Here is a 22,404-nt window from a genome sequence, read left to right as displayed (position 1 = left end):
TATCAAACAGAAGAAACTTGCCATGACAGCTGAAGAAACAATATTCAGTGAACGTTGCTCGAAGGTCACTGTTTTTCTTCAAATAGTTTGTTCATAGATATCACAAAAAATGATTCAAACAAGCTCTGTAACTGGCCAAATGCTATATATTAACATATTTTGAAAGATGATGGTGAAGTTTCTCAAATATATGTGATTAATACATTTTTCTGTTATTTTTTACTAGTTCTTTTTGCCATTGTTCTTTTTATTTAATTTTTTGGTTGTTGCTATTATTAATTATTGATTTTTTTCCCCTCCAAAATGAAAAACAAAGCATGGTGACCTAATGCAGCTATCAAAGGAATCACAGTCCTGGGCTGGGGTTTTGCAAAATAATCATGTTATGCCTTGCTTCCTTAGAATTAAACAATATTTCTATACAGAGCATAACAGAGTCCAGAGAATTGAAGGAGTGAAGCTAATTCAGAACACACACACACACTATCTCTGCATAGACCCAGATCTAGAAGAATACCTCCATTTGAACCAAGCAGAGTTCAGAGAACTGGAAGTGTGTGCCTGAGCTGGAATATTCTTTTGAATAGTCCCTTAAATAGTTCCTCTGCCTCCTGCTCCACTTTCCTCTCAGGACAGGATCTACCTGATGTTTTCAGGTCAACAGGATCCAGTGTAACCTACTCTGGCACACCGTTCCAGCACTCCTCCTACCACATTCTTCTCCTCTATTTTTGTATATTCTTCCTCACCCCCAATCCTGCCCCAATGACCTCATTCCATTCTGCCTCCTTATTTCCCTTCCCCCCAGTCTCATCCTTCTCCTCAAGTGATCTCTCTCCTTGGGCTCCTTTCTCTCACAATACAAGCACACCTTAGGGCTTGTATAGAAGAACCTTTAGGGCACAGCAAGCCGAGGTATAAATCTGCCACACGCACAAAGTTCTTTAGTGCGCATTGATCTGCTCCCATTTCCAAACAATGTAGAACAAAGTGCAGTCGGGAGCGTTCAGTGCGCAGGAGCAGGGTTCATATGAACACTTGTGTGCAGCATGCTAGTGCACTGTAGATTTGCTCCCCAGCTTGCCATGCACTAACTGTTCACCTAGACGAGTCCATAGTGTCTTCCATCTTAACATAGATAAAGCATAAGATGGAGTATTAGTTGGTGTCTACTACGATCACCAAATCACACCAGGGAACAGGATGGCCATCTCCTTACGCACCTATCTATAATGTGTAGGGGAAAAAAGCTGTGTCATCGTGGGGGAATTGAGTTTGAGTGACACATGCTGGAGGTTTCCCGTTGCTGGTATTAAAACATCTTTGGAATTTTGAAACATGATAGATCGCAGTTTCTTTACTCAAATTGTTGTAGCTCATACAAGGCAATACTTTATTAGACCTTGTCTTAACAGTTAGAGGAACTGATCACAGAACTAAAAGTTAATGGTAGCTTAAGTGCAAGTGATCATGACTTGACTGCAGTTATATGTAAGCAGAATAAAGTCCAGACCAATAATATATATTCTTGGTGCTTTAATAGGGCCAATTTTACAAAGCTGAAGACAACTATGAGCCAGATCAGTTGGGAGAAAGAATTTAATCAGAAAAATGTGAATGATAATTGGGAATCATTTAAGAACACCTTACTAAGTGCTCCAAAAGCTCTAATCCCACAACTGAGGAAGTAAACTGGTTAAAAAATGACCTGGTTAAGATTGTAAGTAAAGGCAGCTATAAAAAAAATTATAATAAAATATTTTAGAGAGAGAGAGAGAGAGAGAGAGAAATGGGGGAAAAAGGGGAACTTGATAGTAATGAATATAAATCAAAATTAGGAATAGTAGAAAATTGATAAGGGAAGCAAAGGAGCACAAGAAAAAATCTATGGCTGGCAGAGTTAAGGACAATTGGAGGAAGTTTTATTATATTAGGTATATATAGAAGTATATTCAGTAAAAAAAAGAATCCTCGCAATGGTATTGGTCCATTACTAAATGAAAGTGACAGAATTGTCAATAATAATGCAGAAAAGGCATAAGTGTTCAATAAATATTTCTGTTCTGCATTTGGGGGTGGGAGGGAAACAGATGATATAGTCTCATATGGTGATGACCATACTCTTTCCATTCCACTACTATCTCTGGAGGATGTTACTAAAGTTAGATGTTTTTAAATCAGCAGGTCCAGATAATTTGTATCCAAGAGTTGTGTAACAGCTGGCTGAGGAGCTGGCTGGACCATTAATGTTGATTTTAAATAAATCTTGGAGCACTGGGGAAGCTCCAGAAGCCTGGAAGAAAGTTAATGTTGTGACAATTTTTGAAAAGTGTAAATGGGATGACCCAAGTATTTATGGGTCTGTCAGGCTGACACCAATCCCAAGCAAGATAATGGAGTGGCTGATATGGGACTTGATTAATCAAGAATTACAGGAGGGTAATGTAACTAATATAAATCAGAATACGTTTATGGAAAATAGATCCTGTCAGACTAACTGTATCTCTCTCTCTTTTTTTTTTTTTAATGAAATTACAAGTTTGGTTGATAAAGCTAATAGTGTTGATGTAATATACTTAGACGTCTGTAAGGAGTTTGACTTGGTGCCACAAAACTTTTTAATTAAAAAAACTAGAAGAATAAAACATTAACATGACACTCATTAAATGGATATAAAACTGACTATACAATAGGTCTCAAAATGTAACTGTAAGTGGGGAATTGTCATGGAGCAGATGTGCTTCCAATGGCATCCCACAAGGACTGGTTCTTGGCCTCAAGCTATTTAACATTTTTATCAATGACCTGGAAGAAACATTAAATGATTACCGATGAAGTTTGCAGATGATGCAAAAATTGGGAAGTGGTAAATAATGAAGACAACAGGTCACTGATTCAAAGTAATCTGGATTGCGCAGTAAACTGGGCGTAAGCAAACAATATGCATTTAAATATGGCTAAATTTATACATCTAGGAACAAAGAATGTAGACCATTCTTACAAGATGTGGGACTTTATCCTGGGAAGCAGTGACTCCAAAAATGATTTGAGCATCATGGTAAATAAGCAACTGAAACTTCCAATCTGACGCTGGCCAAAAGAGCTAATGCAATCCTGGGATATGTAAACGGGAATCTCAAGGAGGATTAGAGAGGTTATTTTACTGGTGCAACTGCTGCTGGAATGCTGGGTCCAGTTTTGTTGCCCACAGTTCAAGAAGGATATTGATAAATTAGAGAGATTTCAGACAAGAACCTCAAGAATGATTAAAGGATTTAAAAACATACCTTATAGTGATAGACTCAAAGTGCTCAATCTATTTATCTTAACAAAGAGAAGGTTAAGAGGTGACTTGAATACTGTTTGTAAATGTGGGAAACAAATATTTAATAATATATACATATTTAATAATGGATTCTTCAGTCTATCACCGAGAGGTATAACATGATCCAATGGCTGAAAATGGAAGCTAGAAATAAGGTGTAAATATTCAACAGTGAGAGTAATTAACCATTGGAACAATTTACCAAGGGTCTTGGTGGATTCTCCTCCACTCAGAATTTTTAAATCGAGATGGGATGTTTTTCTAAAAGATCTGCTGTATGAATTATTTTGGGGGACGTTTGATGATCTGTGTTATGCAGGAGGTCAGCCTACATGATCACAATGGTCCTTTCTGGCCTTAGAATGTATGAATCAATTAACAGAAATCACATTTCACTACACCTACCTCTCCAATTAGCATCCTGTTTTCTTTCTCCTTTTACTTCCGAATGTATTGAATAACTGCTACCTTGAGTTTCTCTCCTCCAATAGTATCCTTGATTTCCTCCAATCTAATTTCAGCCCTCTTTACTCTACTAAAACTGCTCTCACCAAAATCTTAAGAGCTCTTCCTATCCTGATTCTAATGCCTCTGCTCCATCTTTGTCCTCCTTGATCTCTTAACTGCCTTTGATACCAGAGACCACTTTCCACTTCTTAAAATCTTGTCCTTTATAGGATGTTTCAGCACCATACTTTCCTACTTCTCTTCTGATTGATTCTTCAGTCCTTTGTGGGGGCGGAGGGAGTAGTGCGGGAGAATTTTCTTTTTCTTTCTCTCTTTCTCTCTAAATGAGATCTCACAAGGCTTATTTTTTGGCTCCCTGCTCTTTTCTCTGTGTACACTGCCTTTGGGTGTTCTTAACAAAAAGTATGTCTTCAAATACTATCTTTCTGCCAATGACCCACAACTTTGCCTCTCCACTAAAGACCTGTCTTCCTTCAATGAATCCAACATCTTTGCCTGTGTTTCTGACATCTCGTCTTGAATGACTATCCAATACCTTAAGCTCAATATGATCCAAACCAAACATTTGATTTCCCCACCCCCTCCTCAATTTCTCCATCACCCTGGACAATACCACCATCCTCCCAGTTGCTCAGGCCTGTAATCTGTGTGCCATCTCCGCGTTAGCCCTCTCTCTCAACTCTCCCATTCAATCTGTATTCAAGTCTTGCTGCTCCTATCTATAAACAATTTTAAAGATTTGGCATTTTCTCTGTCTGTCCAGACTGCTAAGGCTTTTGTTCAGGCCCTCACATATGCTTGGACTACTCTCCTCCCTTCTGGCCTTCACACCAGTCTTTTTGCCCCTCTCAAGTCTATAAAAGCTGCTGCCCATATAATCTTCATGGCTCATTGCTCTGACCACGTCATCCTTTTGTTTGCATCCCTCTGCTAGCATCCCCTTCTCTACCACGTTAAACGCAAGCTCAGTGACTTTGCCTACCAGCTATTCATCATTTAGCCCAACTCTATTAATCAGATCTGCTAGTTTAGCAAGCCCTAAAATCATGTCTTTCCTCTGCCAATGATGTTTGCTTTGATCACCACCCCCACTCTTCTCCCTCAAGCACCTCCATGGATTTGCAGTATCTAGTAAACATGTTTAATGGACTTTTGTACATGTCTATATAGAGAATAACAGCTCACTGAATTATGAGGCTGCGTTATCATTATCGGGTTCTGGTGAGGTCATAACTCATGAAAGCAGTGTGAGTGGTTGATGTAGTCACCAGAACTTCAAGATGAAACCAGTTTCAATGTTTTCTTGTTAATTTACATAAACCCAGTAGGGCACTTCAAATGAAGTTGCCACTGTACTCGTGGTAGATTATACACTCCTCTGCCTTGGCAATAGCGTCACAGTAACCTTTTAAAGCAACCTTAGTGATACATTTATCTAGGCCTCAGAATGCCAGCTCCACCTTCTTTGTGGCCCGGTATTTCCCGCTCCTTCCCGAATGACCTCCCCTGATCCTACCCACTTTTTTCCCCATCCTTATCCCTCTTCAGACTGATGCCTCCTCTCTGTTTGTTTCATCCATCTATCCTTTCTAAATGCTGCCCTACACTGTCTACATCCGCTGACAGTGTAACTCTTAAGCTTTAATTACTTTTTCTTAATTCTTTTACTGCTGGGACCAGGATCCCAGGGGAGTCAGGTGAGGTCACTCAATTAGGGTGAACTGCAAAGAATGGGGCAGGTAATCCCCAAAGCTGGTGGATATTCCAATACTTAGATTTATCAAGCCAGCACTAAACAGTTTCTGTTCTACCTTACTGGTTATTCAGAAGCCCAAAACACAGTTCCCTTAAAGTAACCCAGCCTCAAGCCTCCACCGAGTTACCCAAGTCAGGTATGATGAGGATTAATGAAAATCTTATTTCTTCATATAAAAGAAAAGGTTCTACCAATCCTGAAGGATCGGACACATTACCTCCCAGGTTAATGAATATTCCAGCTCTTACCCCAAATATACGCTTACACCCAATTCTTATCAACTAAACTAAAATTTATTAAAAAAGAAGAGAGAGAGTATGGTTAAAAGATCTATCTATCTATATACATGAGCTCAATTCTTGAGGTTCAGATTCATAGCAGAGATGGTGAGCTTTGTAGTTGCAAAGAGTTCTTTTAGAATTTAGTCCATATGTTATAGTCCAATGTCCAATATCAAATTCAGGGTGTTCCAGATTAACTGGGATCTCAAACTTCTGCTGAGGGAGCTTGAGCAGATCTGAGATAAAAAGGATTGGGATCCAAGGGTCTTTTATACAGTTTTCTAGCATCCACTTGACCATACAGTCCTGGGTAAACAATAAGCTTTTGATGTAATCTTCAGTTTTCTAAACCTCACGGGTAACTAATTTATCCATTAGGTAGTCTATCACAAACTTCAAAGAGACATACAGACAATGACATTATTTCACCCAAGATTCATCTAAACATTAATATTCCCTTTTGATCTCTGAATTAATAGTTATAGTGACAGATAGGAACTCTCTGTTTACATAGCTAATGTTTATCAGAACACACAGACAATTGGTATCACTTCTAACAATATAGGTTTGCATTTCAAAGTTCTAGCCAATCTAACGTTGAATGGACCTCATTACTATTTGCATGCTTTCTAACCTGACTTTAAAGGTTAGCTTTGTATTATTGGTTTCAGAGTAGCAGCCATGTTAGTCTGTATCTGCAAAAAGAAAAGGAGTACTTGTGGCACCTTAGAGACTAACAAATTTATTTGAGCATAAGCTTTCATGAGCTACAGCTCACTTCATTCGATGAATCCAGTGAAGTGAGCTGTAGCTCACGAAAGCTTATGCTCAAATAAATTTTAGTCTCTAAGGTGCCACAAGTACTCCTTTTCTTTGTATTATACTTTTTGTATAAGATTTGTTGCAATTATATAACTGTGGTAGCAATATAACTGTGGTAGCAACTGTGGTACATGATTATATTTTAATTAGACAATATCGCAACTGCTGAATCTGTTTTAGGCCCCAATCTAGGATAGTACTCAAGTGCATGCTTAAAACCATTCTTGTTCAGGACAGCACTCAAGCACATTCTTAATTTTTAGCATGTGCTTACGTATCATTGATGGGACCTAGTGCTTAAGTGTTGTCCTGTACCCAGGATGCTTCCCAGAACAGGGGCCATAGTGCACACACAGAGCTGAGACTGAAAAAGTCCAAAGAGGAGGAGAATACAGAGGTACTACATACTTGCATATTGCTGATGTTTATTGTGCCTGCCAAAAAGAGGGAATGTGACTGAACTATTCAGAAATAAGGAAAGGAGTACTAGTGGCACCTTAGAGACTAACCAATTTATTTGAGCATAAGCTTTCGTGAGCTACAGCTCACTTCATCACTTCATCTCTAAGGTGCCACTAGTACTCCTTTTCTCTTAGCGAATACAGACTAACACGGCTGCTACTCTGAAACCTGTCAGAAATAAGGGTGGAAGAGTGAAAATTGACTTCTCTGCTTTTCACCATGGCCTGTTATACAATACTACTTTGTGGAGTCTTCCTGCCAATAATCTCAAAATGGTTTGCAAACATTAATGATTTAACTCCCATAAGTGTATGTAAAATAAAGAACAAGTGTTCATGCAGTGAAATTAATGGCACATAATTTTAGGCAGATAAACGGAAAAAATAGTGCATACAGTATCGTAGACCTGTGGTATTCAATGCTTCAAGAGGTTAGATCAAATACTGTACTGGAGTTTAAAAAAAGCAGGGACTTGTATAACTGTGACAGGGTGTTCCTGGCCCTTCAAAGCTCCCTGTTTGAGGCTCCATGGTCCCACCCCGCCCAGGAAAGGCTCAGTAAAGGTGGGTTCAGACAAATACATAGATACTAAGACAAATACACTTCGTGTCTCTTCTTGACTCTCTAACGATACAGGCCTACATGTCAAGGATTCTAGTACCTTGGCTTTGCTAACTATCTACAAACAATGGCCCTGTTGTTCATTTCAGTAGTCTTCTAATAGGTCCTTAAGGGTTGCTTTCAGGTCAACCAGCCTGCTGCTAGAGCATTTCTCACATGCAGCCACCAGCAGATTTTTTTTGCAGCTACAACAGCCTCCAAAGCATGGGTGGAGATTGGGGGAGTGGCATGGGATGGCGTTGCCCTGACAAACTGTATACATTGATAGTGGGTGGGCACAATTAAAATGTTTGGGTGTCCCCCGAATAGCTTAAGTCTCAGCTCTCTGTACAGGCCCCTCCCCCTACAATCAGTTTCCCCTCCTGGAAAGCAACAGCTCCTCCCTGCAGCGCCCAGCTGTTGCTTCTGAATAGCTGTTACCAAGAGCAGGGAGATGTGCTGCCTTGGTGTTTGCACTGGTGCTGCCAGCAGGGATTGGTGCCTTGTAGTGCGCAGCCTCTTTAGGGGCTCCAGGCAGCACCTCTGAAGACATGCGGGGCTGGTGTGCTTGGCTCTCGCTGAAGGACTGTGGGAGGCAGGGACAGAGAGAAGGTTTGTCAAAGTGACCATCAGCAAGAGTTGGTGCTGCACTCTGCGGCCACCAAAAAAATTGTTTTGAGAACCCCAAATTAAGAGTGGCATCAGTGAGAAGCCAGTTAGCACAATAGATATCATTATTACAGCAGGACTCCTAAAGGCACAGTAACACAGAGCAAATTCACTAAAATGAAGGAACAGTTCTGGCCTGTTTGCTCATTTACATGTAAAGCATTCAGGCTACTGCTTCCAAAAGACATGAAGGAAAAAGTAAGTAATTGTAGGAAGGAGGACCAGATTATCAAGAGTTCTTGTTTGCTTAATGCGTGTGGCCCCAGGGAAGGGAGTTGGAATCTCTAAAAGTGAGTGGACATGAGGAAAAGTAATGCAGCTCTAATTAAAGAAATGTTCCTTGATAGAACGTTGAACAGTCTCTCTGAGTTAATGTAATATGAGAGTGATTAGTTTGTACAGAATGGAGAAATGCAACAAAGAAAAAACATAGAGCAAGAAAATGATTGAGAGCATGAAGTCCATGGCGTTTGTATGCTGTTTCAGAAGTAAAAGACTCCATTTATTCATCTCCTGTGTGTGCTTGAGTTAGGTGTGTGAAACTGACTCAGAGATGCTTGGTATTTGCAGAAGGTAATAATCAGGTAAGAGGAGCTCTGTGCAGTTGGAGAGCTTGTCTTTTTCGCCAACAGAAGTTGGTCCCACCTTGTGGGTTACAGACATTTTGACGATGTTTGTCAGGGAAACAAAAAAAGTTATCACTTCCAAAACTCAGGAATCATCAGTTTCACCAAAGCCAAAATGAAAAAACAGATTAGAACTGTGCATCAGCAAAAGTCACACACAAGTGTCAAGATAATGTCTCCCATTCTTGAATAATCAAACAAATTTTTTTTTACTATAAAGGCTTCTGTTTAAAAAAAAAAAAAATTAAAAAATCCCTTCTCTGATGCTATTGAGGGTATGATTGTTCCCCGTATGGCTCAATGCTCTGCACCTCACCGTGGAAGCTTTTAAAGTATTGTAGCAGACATTACAATGTATTGACATTACAAAAAGCTGAACATCGCATGAATTAAGCACATGATTAGTTCAGAAAAAGCAATGTGATCACTTCTAACAAATCAGTGTTAATATTTCAGATTGTGTAACTTCATTTTTGTTTGAGATGATTAGTATATTATTAATATACTTATGCAATCATTTCTGTAAATTACTCCAAGCTGTAAAGCAAAGCAAAATAAAAGTACAAGAAGTCAATGTCAGTCCATAAAGTGGCCAGCAGGGGATGCAGTAAGAGCGCAATGGCTACACTTTCCTTTTTCACTGAAACAAAACCTTATAAACACATACCATATGTCCCCAGCTCCTTACTACTTAAATCCCCAGTAGGATTAAATATCATGCTTGTGTATCTGGTGATGCTAAAAACAGCTATAATGTTTCAATGGAGAAATTATATAAATTGTATAAGTTTTCTCCTCCATTCCCACCCCCAGAACACAGTTAACCTTACATTTGTGAAGTTAATGACATTGATTAGGTTGGAATGTTGTCTTTTAGAGTTAAGAATCAACTCTTATCTTAATTGTGGTGACAGAGCTAGCCTTCCTTCATGGAGGGAAAGGAAGATTGCCCCAAAGCAGGTGGAGAGAAAGATAAGGCTTCATTTTTGTCAGTTTTGTAGCCTTCCAGGATGCAATACACTGACGAAAAAGCAAATTATTTTTAAGCTACCAGTTCTCCAGCTATGGTGAAGTCAGTACAGTGTAAGTATTATGTAATGGAGATGCAATTGTTATAAGACATGATTTGGATAGATTATTTAAACACAAGTATTTCTCTGTCACTGGATAACACTGACAAATTACTGCAGTGCAAGTTCATTCATTTGATAGGTTTGATATTCCAAGTTATTTTTAGAACAAATAATATGAAATTTTTCCTAAGCAGTACATACAAAGATATTGTGCACATAAATCCTTACATTTAACAGATATATTTTTGTCAGAGATTTTCCTATAAATAACATACAATTGAGAAATACCTGTATTTACAATGGAATATTAGGCACAGCCCTTATAATATCACTTTGTATATAAATATTAACTCTTGTTGTACAGGGAGCTTGTCTCGTCTATACTCAAATGCATCATTGTAAATTTGGTTACAGAGGGCCTGATTCTGTATTCTTGAGAATCAAGTGAATAATCCCATAAAGTACAAACTGATGTTTTTCACTCTTTAGAGTATATCATCCTACAAGAAACTGGAGCGTGTTGAAAAAAAATGGTATCTCTTCTGAAACATTGAGTTTAATCTAAAAAGCCTTAGTTGGGGAGAAAAACGAGTTTTGCCTAAGAAAGAGCTTCTGGGTTTAGCCTATTGAATCTATAGACTGTTAGTGAAAGGCATTATTACATGGACACCTGAGTGCTATAGTAGTTCTGTATGTGGAACTCCACTGAAGTCAGTGGGGAGTTTTCAGTGTGTTCCAACTGCAGTTTCAGGTCCCCCCCCCCCCCCCCCCCCCGAAAAGCTGCTTTTTTCATTGAGAAGACATGCAGCCAGTAATAGTCAACCAGGGAGGCAAGTCTCAGAATCTCTCTTACTCAAGAGGCGTATAATGAATATGACTTTACATTTTAAAGTTTATGTTGGGGAACTTGTTACCTCAGATCATGGCATGTAGAGTTTTCACCTAGGTTATTAATTTGAGTCAGGTACAGGCTGGCAATGACTGAAAGTAGTTGCTGTTTAATGACAGTTCAATGGCTGATGAGAAAATAAGTTAGTGGTTTGTCTACTTCCAGTTCGACAGTTGTCCACATCACAGCTAACACAAATTGGCACCATTGTTCGAACATAGGCACAGAGCCAGAGGACTGAACTAACCCCCTCCTGACAGAGGTGACCTCCAGAACAGAGAACTCACAGGCAGAGCTGTGTATGAAAGTTTTCAGTACTGCTTTCCATGCTATCCCTTTGTGGTGGATAACCAGAAGACCTAATTTTTCAGGATCATTAAATTGGTACTTTACACAGTCATTAAACATTAAATTTAGAATGTTCTTTGGTGTCTTTTTTTTCTTGTGGGAGCAAGATGATATGGGGGAAGGTACCTAATTATTTGAGTAGTTACATTACTATCAAACACACATGATAATGTTGCCAGTGTGTCTTGCATGGTGAGATATAATTAGTTCTTTTTTTACCTTACACAAACACAGGTTCTCAAGTATTTTTTATCAGTGACCTGGAAGAAAACATAAAACCGTCACTCATAAAATATGCAGGTGACACAAAGAATGGTGAAATAGGGCCTGGTCTACACCATGGGGGTAAGTCGGCTTAAGTTACGCAACTCCAGCTACATGAATAATGTAGCTGGAGTTGACGTAGCTTAGGTCGATTTACTGCGGGATCTACACCACACTGGGTCAATGGGAGAAGCTCTCCCGTCAACTTACCTTATGCTTCTCATTCCGGTGGAGTACCGGAGTTGACGGGAGAGTGATCTGTGGTCGATTTAACGGGTCTTTACTAGACCCGCTAAATTGACCCCTGGTGCATCGATCGCTGCAGCATTGGTAAGTGTAGATATACCCTAAGTAAGGATGCAGACAGGTCATTGATGCAGAGCAGTCTGGATCACTTAGTAAGCAAACGTATTTAATGCAGCTAACTCTAAATGTATACATCTAGGAACACAAAATGCAGGCCATACTTTGAGAATAGGGGACTCTATTCTTGGAAACAGTCACTCTAAAAAAAACCCTTAGGGTCATGGTGAGTAATCAGCTGAACATGAGCTCCTAGTGCAATGTTGTGGCCAGAAGGGCAGTAAGACTAAATGAACCAGTGGTCCTTTCTGGCAGTAGAATCTATGAAATATCATTTACAATATAGAATGTCAAAGTCAGCCACAATCACTCCCTTTCATGGCTGCTAAGGTTTTTTCATCCCTATTGGTATCTTTTGCCAAATGAGGGCAGCTGGGTATGATTTACTAAAGTCTATCATTAAATGCTTCTCTCATGTGACAACCATGACAGTGACTACACAGATAGTCATATACAGTAACTCCTTGCTTAACCTTGTAGTTATGTTCCTGAAAAATGCTACTTTAAGTGAAATGATGTTTAGTGAATCCAATTTCTCCCACGCATATTGCCCCTTTAAATACACTGATCCCACTCTAAGTAAACTGCCTTTTTAAGTAGATCAGCAAGTTGAGACCGCAGCTGCTGTCAGCAAGCTCCCTCGGTCCTGAGCCCGTCATGTCCCCACCCTGCTCTGTGGAGATGGGGGGGAGGGGGACACCCTGACATTAGCCCTCCTCTTCCCCCCCACCCCCCCACGCACATCAAGCAGGAGGCTCCCGGGAGCAGCTCCAAGGCAGAGGGCAGGAGCAGCACAGGGCAGTAGGCGGAGGGACACCTGAACTGCCCGGCAATTCATAGCCTGCTGGGCAGTTGCTGCACATTGAACTTAGGGGAGCTGATAGGGGGGCTGCCGGTCCACCCTGCTTCCAAGCCCCCACCAGCTAGCTCCAACGGGCTGCTCTTCCTGCAAGCAGTGGATAAAGCAGGCGGCTGCCAAACAATGTTATAAGGGAGCATTGCAAAACTTTAACCGAGCATGTTCTCTGATTGATCAGCAACGTAACAATGAAACAACGTTAACTGGGACGATGTTAAGCGAGGAGTTACTGTATGACCAGATTCCAATGGGCTTTTATGCTAGTGAGGTGGGAGGGACAAGGATATCTTTTCACCTTGCTTGGCCCATGTAAGGATTACGTTTTCAAAAGCAGGTTATTTCTTTATCACTCTTTGCTTTATTATGAGAGCCCCTAGAAGATGATTTTTTTTTTTTTGTATTGTCACTGTTAGTATGCAAGGCCTGGTCCTCTGATTCAGAACAGCGAAATAGGAAGAATTTCCTTTCTACACGTTCTTCTGGTTGAATGTTTTGTTTTTTCTGTTGGAGGAGACTTGGTGTGTAAACTACTCCATACCAGCTGCTATACTAACATAACTGTTAGGGTAGAAGGATTATGCAATGTGAAATTCCCTCCCTCTGCATAAAGTCAATCTAATGGAACTTTCTCTCAGGAACTCCCGGCTTGAAAACATGGAAACCCTCCCTCTAATCTAGAAGGAGACTTCAGGGCTACTGTGTCACCCTCTCTAGGCAGCAATTGGCTGGAAAGCATGGGTTTCCAGGTTGTTTGGTACGTATAATTGTTCATCGTCTGGTTCCTTCAGGGCCAATCTCCAAACTGTCCTTCTGTGCTAGCCTATTCAGGGGTGACATGAAGACCACCTCCATGGGTGCAAAGACCTAGTACACAATCCCTCCATTCATAGGCTTACCAGAAACATTTAATAGCACAGAGTACACGTTGGGTGACACTCTGATGAGATTTTACTATATAGAATTGTGCCTGTCATTCCAATGCAAGGGACATTTAAAATCCTGTGAATAGAAATACAACACACTTCCATTGTGAGGATCAGTCTGGGACTTTCTTGTTCCAAATAATCACTGTATGCACATCTGTAAAACTCTTTGAGTCAGGCAGGATTGTTAGAATCAAAATCAACATCTTGCTGGATAAAACAAGTTCTCTATGACATTTTAATTCCAAGGCAGATCAATAAATCATAATTGCCTTGAATTGGCAAGTCTACATGCTGTAAGTTTGTTTGTTTGTTTGTTTGGTGTTTTAGCATCAGCTGAAAGGCACTCAAAAGTGCAAAATTCTCTTCTGACTTCGGGAGTTCAAAGAAAATGATTTCCAATCTGAACCGATCAGCAGATGTAAGTCTGATTACTATAAGCAAGGGGTAAACACTTAAGAGCTGGTTTATGGAAAGCAGGATCAATCTATCTAGAAAATGAAATGATCACTGCAAGCAATATTGTTTGCATACCAAGTTTCATAATATATGAGGTGGGGGTCTACATATGCATTAAGCAGCCTTCCTTTCCTCTTTCAAATCCTTCCCTAAAACTTACTACTTTGACTTAGTCTCCCAGCGCGATCTCTTTGGCAATGTCCTAATCTCAAGCCTGAAATAGAGTTGTATGTGTTGTAATTATCTGAGGACCTGACTTCAGTGGATGTTTGATGTCTGGATTAGGTGCTTCCTTATTGCCTGATTCTTCAAATCTTTGCAAGAGCAGTCCTACTGACTCTAAAGGGTCTTCAGTGGGGCTACTTACATAATTAGAACAACTTATATAATTAAGGGTTTGCATGATTAGTCTTTCATACTAGTGGTGAGTATTTCTCCTTGCCTTCCTAAGGCATTATTTATTGTATAAATAACTAATGTTGTTTTCTTCTTTGCCGGTGGCAAAAATGTTCAAGATTTGAAGAACTACTGTATATAGATTTACATGAAATACTTTGTTTTTAACCCAAAGTCCTTACGTCATAGGCTAACGTGCCATCAGCAGGATTTGTATGACAAAAGGTGCATTAATCTGGTTCAGAATGATACATATAATTATGATGTAAATATGCAATGTTTATAGGAAGCAGAAATTACAAGACAGACTTTTAAAGATTATGCTTTATAATATTGTTTGTGAAAATAATGCCAATAGACAGAAAACCTCTGAAAAATAACTTTATTATCCTAAATATAGTTGCATTATGCTAGAAGTATCTCATTTCATTTTAGTCAATCAGTATTCTCCACACACACAAAAAAACCCATTGTTTTCTGAAAATCTCATTGTTTAGTAATGATAATACTATGATTGCAGAAAGTAAAATTTACTACTCATAAAGCTTAAATAAATGTTAATTATATATTAGTCATTCTTTAAGAAATATGTAACCAGGTCATTTAGTTGTAAGTGCTTCAGGTATTACCAGCAATTAGAAAGTTCATATATGTGAACAAGTTTATATATGTGAACAAGTTTATATGAAATGTACCAGAATGAAAATCTAGGTTTCTTTTAGCATTTAAGTGCTATAGATTTTGCAGTTAGTAAGAACTATAGGTAAGGTGACAGTAAAAGGAGTTTATGTGCATATACTACATACTTATATGTAGCTCTGTAAAATCTTTTAATGTATATAACAGATGTGTGATTTTTTTGGTCTCAAATGTGTTTGTATATAAGATTTTACTGAATGTGTTGGTATACTTGTGTAAAACTGCACTGGATGTGTATACACTGAACATGTTTTGTGACCCTTGTGTATATATAAAATCTCTCTCACACACGCGCACACACACACACACTGGTAAATCAATTGACATTTTAAAGTACACACACATAATTTTGTTCTGAATGTTTGTTAATATACAGTCAATCAATTCTGATTGCCCAGTCGCCAGTAAACAAAACTTGAGTTCCTCTGTCTATTAACTGATAACATATGAAACGTTCAAGTATGCAAATACTGTGCACAATGGGGCGTTTATCATTATCTGGGAGTGCTATTAAATAAATACAGAATGATCATTATTAAATCATTCTTCAGTTTCATTACCAGCAACAACCACCTGCTAACGAAAGCCCTGCTGGAAGAAATGTGTATACAATCATTACTCCAAGTCACGTTAGACTGATAAATGAAAGGTTAGATGAGACATGGCCCTAGCAACCAGATTTCTTCTCCAAGCAAGAGACAGCATCTTACAGTGTTATCAGTGTTATGGACAGTGATGCACCTGCTAGCTTTCAGGGAGCATCACAAGTGTTGTTTCTGTGAGCGAGGACTCTCACTAAGCCTATTTTACTCAATCTGTGAAGCAGAGGAGCTGCCTTCCACACAGGAGGGCTGTGGCTATTGCAGTGAATACTGCATTCAGAAGCAGTGGCAGGAGAAAACAGCAATGGGTGAAGTTACCGGCACATAAAACACCAGGATGCTTACTATTCTCAATTGTTGATGATGTATTTGAACAGGAATAGGGAAACTGACTCCCATTTTGCTGAAATAGAATTGAGATGCAGAGGGAAATAACAGCTAAGAAGAGCAAAATCAGTTTTATGCTAATAGCTAAGTTGTAATAGAAAAAAATACATTTAATGCTGTCTAGGGAACACGATGGAATTTAAAAGAACAGATTCCATTGCAGACTAACAGCATGCCTGATTGCACTTGACTTGAATCACTGTGAAGCAGCTTCATGTTGTGTTGTGCCGTTTTATGGCTGAATGAAGAATTGGAGAATAGGAATGGGGTTATGTAAAGTATTTCTGCATAAAAGGAAAATATTATAGAGCTATTATGTTTTTTTTATTTTTAAGAAGAATTTAATCCAGGTATGTACTCTTTCTACTATAGCACCCAGTAAGCAGATATTTTATGTATTTCCTTTGTTTCTCCTCCTCATTTTCATTCTCAGTGTACCTCCCACTGTTCTAGCTAATGTAATGCATTGATTGGTAATGGCTTTTTTTTCTAATGCTAAAATGTTGGTGATGCTATCAAAGCTTGCAGACTTTGACTCAACACTTTATTAAAATGCTTTCACTTGCAATGTTATGATGGTGCTAAGTTCACGCGGTAAGATCAGTGAAATACCTTTGACAGAAAATAGATGTGCAGGAGGCGCCTCAGTTCTTTAACTCTGATTTAATTTTAAACAGAGTTAGAGCATTTTAAAGACAATGTTGACAAACAATTTAAAAAACAAAATGGAATGACTGAGAGATCTGAATCAATAGCCAAGATGTGGTATGTTTTGATTGTATTGTTCAATACTTTTTCTAGTTCATGATAGGATTAGCAATAAATCGAGCTTTACAGATGCTTATGCATTTCTGGGTCTTGATTAATCTTTCAAGATGAACACCCTGCAGCTTTGCTCTGAAGGGACAGCTTTGCTTAGAATGTAAGCTTGATTCTGTTTCACAACTATGCTCATATGTATAAGAATGCTATCTTCTTCCCCCAAACCCCATAGCCTAACAAAGAGTAACCATTTCATACCCTTGCGGATGTCACTGCAGATTCAGTTAGAAGGCATCTTTAAACAATAAGATGGTATAATATATACCACCTTCAATTTCCAGAGATTAGCACTTACTTAGTGTTTTTACTGTAAAAGGGTGCCTGTTTTTTTATTTTGTATAAGGGAAGAGAAAGTTATTTGAAGCTCAGCTAGATGCTAGAGTGTTCATTGACCCTTCCTTCTACTTTCTTTGAAGTATTTAGACTGAGCTCCCATGTTACTTTTGGGTGAACAATAATTTTTTTTCCCACTGATGAAACTGAATATATTATTTGGAGTTCAGACCAAATGCAAATCCATGTGTCTTTAAAATGAGGGGACTAATACTTGCTTTTGATGGGCATGTCTGGTAAAATATATATAAAACACAAGAATTTAAGCCTCATAGAACAGTAATGTCCATTTGCTTTTTCAGCCCTGACATCTTTCAAAACATTCAGTCGGCTGCTTAATTTGCCTCCTGGCAATTTTTAAAGTAACATTTCTTCATAACACTTTGTGATACAAAGGGTTAATGTCAGTTTCAGATTCTTAATAATGACATTACCGCTTAGATTTCAGTAGTTCTTGTACCTCGAAAGCTTTTTTTGGCAAACAGTATTTGACTGTGTGGTACCATGTAAAACCCCTATCCTAATTATAAAGTTTAACCATAATTCAGAATGAATGATAAATATGAATGGCAGATGTTTGTATTCTGAATTTTGCTGTCAGTGCTGATATAAACTAAATATAGTCACCCTTTTTAGTATGTTATGCCTTTTATTTACTAAATGGTACAGTATCTGAGTAATAGAAGTTAAGAATACTGATAAATATGAAAGTTCTAAAATTAGTTCTGATTCTTGCAATGTCAACAATCCATATACAAGTAAATATGTCTAGAAAAAAATACCGCTCTGTCTAAAAGTTGTAAGGAACGTGTATTATAGTTAACCTAGATAAAATGTGCAACCTCTTCATACTGCTTGTTTTACACTGAAAAGCATGTCATGAAAACCGATGTCGTTAACCTTCACTTGCAGAGATTTCATATTGACGCAAACCTGAGTTTAAAAAAAACCTTGCACAGCAAACCATTTAATTTTCTATTTTCTTTTTGCTCATAGCTGGAGGTATATGTACCCATGTATGTGTTTTCTTCTTGACTATGTCTCTGATCCTGCAGTTAAGTCATAATGCTTTGCTGATATCATTGGGGTCTTGCTGTGAAAATGCTGTGACATCACATATGTAATGCTGGGACTTTTGGAGCAGAAGCAAGGAGAAGGGAATGCCTGCGACTTTAAAACATCATTTATAATTAACAAAAGTGTCAATGAACTCTGAATATTGCAAGGAACTTGGTTGATTTAAGTGAAATATATTTTAAATCTGTTCTTAAAAGTTTGTATTTATAAAGTAGTCCTAGATATAAGGCTATGATGTACTTTACTTTGCCTCTTGCGAGCACTATGGCAAACTGGATATTTTTGAACTATAACAAATCTCTCTGAAGCATAAAAATTCTTTGGCACCTAATCACATTTTGTAAAGGCTCTACCATATTCCCCACAGAATTCATTAAAGGTGGGATTCTGAAGTAACATGCTTATTTTTGGATAGAAAATTAAAATAAATGTGTATAAGGCTATTGATTGGTTTAACTCTCCAGTAAATGGAATCAAAAGCAAGTTTACTGTAATTTCAAAATAAATACTGTAGGTATTTTGTGAATTATTACAGGAATGTGGGGAAAATGTTTTTGTTTTTAATTTTGGAGCTGTGATAAAGCTGGCTTCCTCACTGGTCTGGGGAATTATCAGCTACAACATATTAGTGTTTAGCTCTTGGTTCTGGGCTCCATTTGTTGTCCAAATAACTACAGACTCACAAAAGGAAAACAAATACATCCAGCTGGGGCTTGCTGCCCAGACACAACTCCCAGGTCCTGCCACTTGGAGTCTTCCTCCCTCAGGGACCACTGCAGGAGACTCTCCCTTCCTGCAGCTTCCCTCTGCAGTCTCCCCTTAACCAAACCACTTTCTGGCTCTTATAATCACATACTCCCTTTCCAGCTGGGTCTGATAATTGAGCAGGGCTGAGTGGCCCCAGGACTCTGGCCTGTAAAGTGGAAAACCACCCTGTTATAGGGGCCAAATCCTGATGTGTGCTTAACATCTCCAATTCTCACTGACATCTAGGAGAGTTGCAGATGCTTAGCAAGGCTCAGATTTGGCTTCTAGAGTATGTGTATGTATGTATGCAGAACACATGATCTGTGTTGTAACATAACTGTTCTCTTGGCATGAGTTAGAGTGTGATCGTGGCATTTTCTCAAGGGGCAATGCTCCAAGTGAATGTTACAGGCCAACTTAATTAAGAGCCATAATACCAACCCCACAGCATCTTGTATTCTATATGTTCCACACATTTAACAGAACTACTATTTTAGAAGTGTTTAGGGAATATTTAACATATATGGACTATTTTTGTATCACTCCACCTGTAAACAGGTTCCCTTAGACTGTTTCACAGTCACGGGATAAAAGGGGGAGAGTGGGAATATAACAAATATATCTTAAAACCTCTACAAATTACCTAAAATGAATTTTTTCATAGGATATCCAATCTTAGATTTGTCGCTGGTTCAGGTCTGAATATTGCCTGTCCTGAGGCTTAGGCCAAGGTAATTTTGAGGTTGAAATAGTGCATTTAGGGGAAAAGAATGGGGATTATTGGTTGTTGCGTAATGTGAAAAAATACCTGCTATTTAAACCTGCTCAAGGGTTTGGAGTGTTGGAATAAGTCTCAGAGATATGGTTTAGTGATCAGAATGGAAGTAAGGCAGTGAAAAGTCCATGATAAATGAAATATTTTTAGATGTGCTTTCAGTTTATTACATAGCTTTCCTCTCTAAATATGGGGTATATGCAATTTAATGTCAATTTATTACTTACGTATTATGGGCCTGGTACTGAAGTCCTTATGTGAGAGAACTCCTACAGAAGACAATGGGAGTTTGCCAAAATAAGAATTGTCAAGATTCAGCCATAAATATGATGATGTGTTGATAGTCTGTTCATTTGATCAATAAGAATACAAATAAATGTGTATTCTTTTATTGTAACATTGCACAAAACAATGAAGAATTTTATACACTCACAATTTAGTCTATACATTAAAAATCCACTACCTACAGCAAAGTGGTAAACTTTAATTTGAATTATACTAAGTTATTACGTATAGTTATTAATATAGCTTATAATGATTTTTTCTTTAAGTAGAAACTTTCTTTTCTCTAAATATTTCTAATGCGTGGGACTTTACATAGGAATAGTCTTTTTTTAAAAAGAACCATGCTAAATTTTACTAGCTTTTGATAAGACGTGAATGTTATCTAAAATAGGTGTATGTATAATAATGCATAATAATAAAAGACCAGACATACTTTACGGCTGATATTAGTTTTTCTGTCACCATTGTGCATGGTGATTGTTTGATTTTTTTCCCCCTGCTGTTTAGGTTTATGTTAGGGATAACTGAAATGTGATGAGGCCCAGTGAGACACAAATTGGAATTTTTTAAGCTAGTTTAATACAGTAATATGGTCAACCATCACATAACACTGAAGCTATATGCCAACCAACTCCTGTTCGTTTAAAAATCTTGTGTACGTTTACAATATTCGGATGGAGTATATTAAGCCGCTTAGTAATGAGTAAGGCAAAATGGATATTATTAAAATTAGAAACCTACTATAAGGTATCTTACACATAAGGAAGAAATTTAAATATAGTTCCATCATATCCCTTAAGGCATGTATTCTGATCTGTAGCTTTAGTTAAGATCACTGCTCCAGTGCCCTGAGGACTAACTATGATTTTTCTAGTTTTTCTGGTTTTTGGACAATTATTTCTGTGGAGAAAAATACAGGAGATATGCCTGCATCCTTAACAATTTAGTCTTGGTTATTCATCCACATTTGTGGACCACTTACTACAATCATAATTAGGGGGGTTGCATAACTTGTGTTCATTGACAAATACATATACTATAGTGAAGTAGCACAAAAAAGTAGGAAAAATAGAGTAGTGCTGCAAAACTGAAAAGAGTATTGCAAAAGAAAATGTTTATAAAACTCAGATATTATCTTTACAGCAACCTATCATGAAAATATACCAGCCCTCCAAACCAAAAATGAAATTTTATTCCCAGTTCCAAATAATTACTCACCCCAGATTGCTGGGAAATTATAATTATAGAAGACCTCTCTGTAGATAGTTTGAAAAATATATTACTATATACTGTTAAGTAGTTCAAATGAAACAGCTATTATCTCTCAGAACCACTTGATGTAATCACTAATCCACAGTGTTCAGTGATATATTATATGGCCAAATTCTGATCGAAGCCACACTGGTGTAAATAAAGTTAAAGTCAATGGAGTTACATCAGTACTTTAGTCACTCCACTTTATTATCCGTTATTGGGTTACTTTAGTGTAACTGAGTTCAAAATCTAGCCCATAGCTTATAAAGTATATAAATGCCAAGTTGCTAAGTGTCTTGCAATATAGCTCTGCTGTGTGCTCTGTCAATTAGTTTGCATAACCTACTTGAAAAGCATACAGTCAAATATATGGTACAGCATAAGTTAGGTGACAGTCATCTGATTCTTTTCCTTCTTTGATCTAATCTGTCTTTTAGTTAAGTAGGTCAGCCATTTTGACACTTATCTGTTTTGCTTATTCTGCCACCTATCATCAAACTTTAACATTAGCAGAGAGACCGTCTCTTTAAGACACACAGAATGCAAACCATGAAGGGGTTTATAGGTTAAAAATAAGCAGCTTGAATTGAATGAGTTGGAAGCGAGTTCATGCAGGGGTGCACAGATGTGCTGGTAATATGCTGCATATGAGAAGGACTGCTGAATAAGTGGACAGCCCCATTCTGCATTATGGCTGAAGTTTCCATGTGATCTTTATGGATAGTGGCCACAGCTTCCTAGGCAAATGCAGATGGGGAAAAGGCACTCATGGCTGCTACTGCTATATGAGCATAAAGAAAAGTAAGCACCTCTAGTTGGCAAATGTTAGTAATAAAAGGA

The 22,404-nt window shown here is 38.2% G+C and overlaps 1 protein-coding gene across 2 annotated transcripts in view; it reads left to right on the top strand.

The window, feature by feature from the left end:
- UNC13C (unc-13 homolog C) overlaps positions 1–22,404 on the top strand; it is a 448,489-nt gene that overhangs the window by 37,626 nt on the left and 388,459 nt on the right. Inside the window, exon 1 of one of the 2 annotated variants that reach the window (XM_043523376.1) lies at positions 15,882–16,621. The exons of the other annotated variant lie outside the window; for it this stretch is intronic. The gene's annotated coding sequence lies outside the window, so the exon portion shown is untranslated. Of the gene's footprint in view, positions 1–15,881; positions 16,622–22,404 lie in introns of those variants that run through there. 2 annotated transcript variants of the gene reach the window in all.

This window comes from Chelonia mydas, chromosome 10 (genome assembly GCF_015237465.2).
Source record: "Chelonia mydas isolate rCheMyd1 chromosome 10, rCheMyd1.pri.v2, whole genome shotgun sequence".
Lineage (NCBI taxonomy): Eukaryota > Metazoa > Chordata > Testudines > Cheloniidae > Chelonia > Chelonia mydas.
The sequence above is the reverse complement of the archived record's forward strand: the minus strand, read 5'-3'. Positions and strand labels throughout refer to the sequence as shown.